We start from the raw sequence: 7379 nt of genomic DNA on the forward strand, positions 1-7379 counted from the left end.
AAAGTTAATGCAGTTACCAAAATGAAAGGCCCTGAAAAACATATTTTCAGTTCTGGCAGAAAAAAATTCTGGCTCACTATTTCCTAAACAGCATCTTGTCTAAGGAGATGTGCATGTCCCTTCCTCCCTCAGTCAGCTTTTCTGAGCAAGCCTGAAGACTGTTGGGTTTCAAAATATCTTCTTTTTCACTTTTCCTCCCTCCAGAAATCTCATGTCACCGTTGCACAATCTCCCCCCTCCAGATGTCGCTCCCCCTCTCCTGTATCTAACACACACCTGCAGAGAGTGGAATTTCCCTGGCGAATGCTTATTGCGTTTGCCTTAACAACCATTTCACGCAATGCAAATTGGTCTTTCATTTCTGCCAGCAGTTTAAGCACGCCCGGGACGTATTTCCAGATTTTCAAGGATTAGAGCCCTGTTTTCAAGCTGAGGGTGACGGCTCCGTTTCCTCAGAATGGTGGGCTACCACAGGCTGTACGACCTGAGGCCTTTCTAGAAGGCAGGAAAGAATGTGACTGGTGTTCCAAGGCTTTCCTTTCAGGCTCAGGCCATTGTAGCAGAAGGTGCCACATGGGGTAAAGCACAGGTTTGTTAAATGAGAGTCTTCTTGCTGTCTTTCTTATAGCTGAGGCCTCAGAGCCAAGTAGGTGGTCGGAGCCCACATTCTGAAGAAGGTGCTCGATCACACCCTGAAGATGAGGGTTTCCTTGAGGTGAATGAACGGACGGCTGTGCATTGGCCTTCTCTGTCCACTGTGGAGAGGACAGGATCTCTCCCTAGTCCACTAAGAGGGGCTCAGGGCCACAAGAAACCCCTCCCCAACACTGTGCCTTGCATCTGTAGGAATTAAAATGCTGGGTGGTGTCTGTCAGGAAGAAGAGTGCCGTTTCAATCCCCTCCTCATGTCGCGCCCATTAAACTTAAAGTCCTGTGTCATCAAAGGACTGCCCCTGAATGAGAGCTAAGCATGAGGAGAAAGTTCTTGGGGAACTTGACCTGTGCCGCCTCTACTTTGGAGCTTGAGAGGTTATATCTGGAAGGTCTAAAGGTGAGAAGCCAGCTGACCTTGCCTCAGGTGGCCACGTGAAGAGAGAGGGCCACCTCCACGTCCAGACCAGTCAGGAAGATTGGTGACTATTTTGCTGAGAGCAGGACCAAGCACAAAGCAAGGCCCAGGCTTTTCACTGTGCCAAGAGTCCCACTCCAAAGGGATGCCTAACACTGGCAAGGACCCCGCACAGAGAGCAGCGTTGGGCGCAGGACTGAAGGGTGATTTTCGGGGCACAGCCAGAGATCACAGATGGCAGAAAAAGATGGTCTTTGCGGGGACGGGGCCATAGGGTCTTCAGAAGTGCCATGAAAGGAAGAACCAACGCTAGAATCTGGTGGAGGCTGCCACTGTAAGAGTCAAGGTTGCCTTTTTACCCCTCACTCGCCCCCTCTGCCAGCCTCCTCCCACACCACGGGCAGCAGGGAGGGGTGACCGAGGAAGGTGAAGGGATGGTGACCGGGCAGAGCCCTTCTGTAGGGTTCTGAGCCCGAGATAGGCTCAGGTCAGAGGAGCCAGAAAAACCATTAATCATTTGAGAGTTTGAAACGTGATACTAGACAGGTCTGGGCTTTTGTTTATACTTAAAGATGATAACCTTTATTATGACCTGAAATGCGCCAGAGAAGCTATGCGATCTGTCCAGAGAGAAAGCAGAGAACGCATATATAAGAAAAAAAAGTAAGGTTTCTTTTTTCTCTCCATACTCTATTATGCCCAACTTAGTGAAATAAATTCCATAAATAAATATTTGGTAAAAACTTGACATAAGTTTATTTTACTTCTGTTGAGAAGCCCACATGGCCAGACTCTGTGCAGCATATTAACCTTAAATTAACTAACGTCATTCTGAATGCCTTGCGTGAGAAGGGAGTGTTACTGATTTAAATAAAGAAGGTTCGCATACCCGCTTACAAGCTTTCCTAGCATTTGCTCTAGATGCTCATGAGCTTCTTTTGGTTAGGTTGTATTTCAAATAAAAAATGCTCTTTGAGCCTGGAAATAAAATTTGGAGCAATTCAGATAATGGCTCATGGCGTCCTTGCTAGAATCTTGCTTTACAAACACCACACACTATTTGGAGCTGTGAAGTTCGTTACTCTCCTTTGAATAGGCATGCCGGAAAACTCTTTATTTCAAGTGTTACCTTCGATCATGTGGAGTGATCCCTTAATTAGCTAAACTTTGTCTTGGTCATGTGCCTGAGTATAGATAATACACATGGGCTTAGAGAAAATTTTACTGTGGTGACTGGATTGATTTCTTGGGGATGGATATTCCATTTCTTACAATTATAAAATAACTTTGGTCTAAAGCTCTAGCCTATAGTGACATAATATTTATATTAGTCTTACCTGCAATAAATTGAGCCCCCAAGCAAAGAAACCTTAGGCCTTCTGTGAAACCAATAGAAATGTTGTAAAGTGCACACATTGAGACTGCCAAGCTACCCTATGCAACTGGCAAAAATTAGATGATTTTCCTCTCCAAAAGAGATTAGGCTGATGAATTCCAAATACAGGAGGAAAAGTGTAAGTGAAAGATATTTTCATATCTCATATGTATAAAGCCAAATAATTAAGTATAAAATATAGTATCTAAAATTTAGATTAGACAAAATAAGAAGAAATTTAAATCCCAATTGCTCAAAAAGAATGTGAAGTCCCTTGGGCCTGTTATGCTGCAAAAGCAACACCCATGTTGAGATATATGTCACTGCAGGCAAATAATTGGGCCCTAGAGGTCCATCAACACCCTCAAATGCATTCCCATATTTCACCAAACATTTCCATTTGGGGTACAGAGAAGTCTGTGAAGCATTGGCCGCCTCTTACATTGCCTTTTACGCAGGTTTCCAAAAGCATCAAACAAACCTTTCACTCTAAAGTAGAACCTAGGTTTCAATGTTCTCAAGCTGAACTGCTTTTCCTAAAGAATATCATGATAACTTTGATATTCAAAATTAAATCAAGAGGCTTATTAAAACCAACACTTGAAAATCCTTAAACATTTTACTAATTTTTATTTGGGAACAAGGGCCTATTTGCAAAAGGATTAGAAATAGGCGTATCCTTCCAGAGACTCCCCTGAGCCTACCCTTTTGGAAATTGCAAAGGCACGTGTCATTAAATAGGGTATTCCTATTAAGTTGTGTGGTTCATAGGTAAAAATCTAAAACCCTCAAACAATCATAATGAGATCTAAGTTGTACTACCAGTTAAGGGACTGAATAAAATTATACATGATGAGTTTATTATTATGAGACATACAAAGCAGAAAAATGCAAGTTTCTATTATAGTTGTCCAAGCAAATTCTTTAGGAAAAATCTGATTACAGATCCAATGTAGCTGTGAAAAAAAGTTATAGTTTCAATATTAGCCTATGTATTTATATAATCTACTGGCATAAAATCATAATAAACATACTCATGTAAAGGCATCATTCATTTTGAATGCTCCTCATTATAATTTTCCTGGTGTTATCTAATCATTTAATCCATTATTTAAAAAGGGAATCCACCTATTAAAGGGAATCCTAAATTATTCACCTTAGGAGACAAGTTATACAATTACTTTTTTCCAAAATATTTTCTGTAAACAAAGGCCAAGCTTTTCTTTCCTTGCACCGTGCTCTCCATTTCCTCCCACTAACTCACACTACTAACAATTCTCTTCTTTTTATGGTTACCTTGAAACAATGAAAAGGCTATAGGTATGTCCCTCGGAGTCTCCTCTTTTCTACTACATGAGTTTAGATTTCCTAGGCTCTTGACATGTCATCTATCTAACTGCTGAATCATCCTTTGCATCTCCAGGGATTTGTTATCACACGTTGGCCAAGTTGTTGGGAACTAAGGGGCACTTGAGGTCCTTTGTGCAGTCAGTCCCAGCCCATGTCTCCTTTATACGGAGGGCTTAAATCAGACACCATCTCAGATGAGATGGAGGTCACCAGGCTCTGTCCCTCCTCACAGTAGGGCAGGGGCAGGGGCAGGGGCAGGGGCAGGGTCAGGGGCAGGGAGAGCCACTTGTCGTACTGGGTTTGGCTTAATGAGGCAGAGGGAAAACAGGCCAGAGAAAGAGCAGATCCTCTAGCGTCCTGCAGGGGACCTTCACTGCCTTCTCCTGATGCCTCATCAACAACCGAGGAGAAGGGTTGTTCTCACAACCCTTGTGTATAGCTGACTGATTTTCACGCAATGCGGGAGCGGATTTTTGTTGAACTTTCTGTTTGTACATAGCCAAGCCGTGATTGCGATTGATGACTCAGTGTAGTTCTGATGTGAATGTTGGTTGATATTTTTATTTACACTAATGAGTAAGACTAAAGTGAAGATGTATGTTAGGACTTGATTAGTGTGTCAATGATGTGAGCAAATTCTTTGTTTCACATACTGGGAAAATCATCCCCAATTTTTTGTGCTACTCATGTTGTAATGGCTAGAGACGCCTACAGGCTTAATCTGCATTATTAACATTGTCCCCATTACTTCTCCTGTCTAGACAATCAACAAAGGAGTAAGTCAGGCTCTCATTGGAGGCCACCATGATCAATGTAAAGCTACCAGCCTTATGCAGCTGATTGCAGAGTAGGGAAGAGCTGCACAGTAGCGCATCACCGTATATTCTCCTCACTGTACAGGCAGAATAGGCATAAATAACCTCAAAGGCATAGAATAATAAAAGAATGTAGTACAATAATCCAGATGTGATGAGTTTGGGGTAATTATTATTTTTAATATGGCTCATTTAATATGTAAGTTTACATAATGCAATTTAAAATAATGGCTTTGTTTAACAACTGGCTCAAAAAATTCCTAAAAAGTTATTAATCAGTTCTTGTAAGCCAGTGCAAGTAGGCTCCAGAACACCACTGGCCATAGCTCAGAAGTTTTAAAACATTATAGTGATAGGAAATTAGAGCTGGAATGGATCTTACCCATTGTCCCCGGTAAGAGGACTCTGATGTGTAGTGATTTGTATAGGAGGCTCTATCAGCAGAGCAGTTGTGGTCTGATTCCCAAGTTCCTGGGGCGTAGAGATCACTGAGAAAGCATCTCCAGCATAAGTTGTCCCTTTTCAAGGGGAAGCTTGGCAGGGGAGTGGAAGCTCTTGACGAGGGCCAGATCGACCTCTGTGTCTGTTTGCCCATGCTCCATGTTACGTACATGTGTGTGGGGAAGGTGGGACCGAAAAAAGGGAGATGTTCAGAAGTTGCATCTTAACTCCCAGGACTCTAAACCCTAAGGCAATCTGGAGCTTTGGGGGGTCTCTGGGTTTCCTTAGGAGGAAGGCTTTCTCTGTATATTTAGAGGCAATCAGCTGAGAGTGAGCATGGAAATGGTAATAAATCTTCCGGGAAGGAGTAAAGTTTTGAAATTGTGATTATGCCGAATGGGAGAGGGAAAAGTTAAAATCATCAATTCCAGCTGGGACTAGAACCATGGTGGCTAAAAGCAGTTAACATTTACTGATTCACTGCATATTCATCATATGCTAAGCACTTTGCATGCATAATTTCCCTTAAATTTCACCAGAACCGTGTAAAATAGATACTATTTTTCTTGCTGGTTTTCAGATAGGGAAGCTGGTTGAGAAATTTGCACAAGGTAATACAGATAGAAAAGGTCAGAGCTGGAATTCACAGGAATCACAAACCTTTGAATCATGAACATACAAAATTATATGATTTTCTCTATTGGCTTCCCAAGTACTGGGACCAAGAAGAACAGAATTGGGTTTTACTGGTCAGATGGGACAGAAAGGCAAGGGTGGTGGTGGTGGTGGAATGGGGATAGAGTTGTTCTCAGTTCCATGGGATACTTATTGATGACCAGAATGAAAAATGGGATCAGCCCAATCATTTCTACCACTACTTAAAGCCTGGGTCGAATACCACCATTACCACCAAGAATGACAAAGTATTATGAATAAATGGAAGGTTAGCAAACTGCAAAGTCCCAGACACCAACAATGAAGGCTGTTTCCTCACTTTAAGCTGCTGGAACCACTTAACCATATGTCTTCATTGAACATTATTTTTACCCAAAGCTAATCTAAAAGAAACAGGCAAATAACCTCTGGCTGTCAGACCGAAGATGGGAGTTAATTAAGAAGAGGTGATGGAACTCTTCCCTGGATGTGGCGTAATGGTGGCAGCAGGCTGGACCGCACTGTCAAAGCTCCACTATTAGTGGAAATATAAAGGGAGCAGCGAGCAAATTGTCTGTCAGACAATAGCCCGTGGTGGGTCCTGCATGTGTCTGGCCCATTGTTGTCTTGATTCTGCGAGTAGATTCAGTATTTTCTCCACTCCCTATACTTTTAGCTCTTTCCACCACCTTCCAGGTAGCAAAACTCCTAATAACAATATTCTTTCTATTACATCAGTCATCTCCTGGCTTGTTTAATATTTAATAAAGTTTATTATAGCTGTTACTGTGGTGGTTCTAATGCAAGGCTGATGCAAGTCTGATGTGAGGATGAAAGAAAAAGAACACACTTGCTAATATCATACATGTCATTTTTATTTTTTTTATTATTATTATTTTTACAGTGTAAGATTTTTATATTTAGAATTAGCCAGCTGGACTCAGTTTAGATGATCCCAATTTTGTTGGCAACATCCAAAGCATCATAGTCAGGAGCCAGTCGAACATATGCCTTCTCTCCATCAGGCCTGATCAGGGTGTTGACCTTGGCCAAGTCAATGTCATAGAGCTTCTTCACAGCCTGTTTGATCTGGTGCTTGTTGGCCTTGACATCCACAATGAACACAAGCGTATTGTTGTCTTCTATCTTCTTCATGGCTGACTCGGTAGTCAGGGGGAATTTGATGATGGCATAGTGGTCAAGCTTGTTTCTCTTGGGTGCGCTCTTCCGAGGATATTTAGGCTGCCTTCGGAGCCTCAGTGTCTTTGGCCATCGGAAGGTGGGTGACTTGCGGATCTTCTTTTTTTTATGGTGTGGACGCCTTTCAGCACTGCTTTCTTTGCCTTCAAAGCCTTTGCTTTGGCTTTGGGAGGGACAGGAGCTTTCGTCTTTGCTTTCGGTGCCATCTTCGTAAAAAGCTACATGTCATTTTTAAAACACGGCCTCATAACTCCACGGGGGGCATCTATGTCCTTTGCATGTGAATGTGGTTGGATTTGTAGCTACAGTTTCAGGCCAGGTTGTGATCTCTGAGTCCAGGTTAGGAAAGCTGTGCAGCTTCCACCTAGTCTTCTTGGAACTCTCTAGGACCCCCCACTCAGAACCCAGTCTCTGTGCTACGAGAAGCTCAGGCCATACGGAGAACTTCCAGGCGCTCTGTTGAGATGTCTTGTTG

General features: G+C 42.6%; 1 pseudogene across 1 annotated transcript; it reads right to left on the reverse strand.

Annotated features, from left to right (window-relative positions):
• Positions 1-6602: 6602 nt before the first annotated feature.
• LOC308558734 (large ribosomal subunit protein uL23 pseudogene) lies at positions 6603-7116 on the reverse strand (annotated as a pseudogene). The gene has a single exon. The product of its transcript is annotated as a large ribosomal subunit protein uL23 pseudogene (transcript).
• Between the last annotated feature and the right edge of the window lie 263 nt (positions 7117-7379).

The sequence above is a fragment of the Miniopterus schreibersii genome (genome assembly GCF_964146895.1).
Source record: "Miniopterus schreibersii genome assembly, chromosome: 6".
Lineage (NCBI taxonomy): Eukaryota > Metazoa > Chordata > Mammalia > Chiroptera > Miniopteridae > Miniopterus > Miniopterus schreibersii.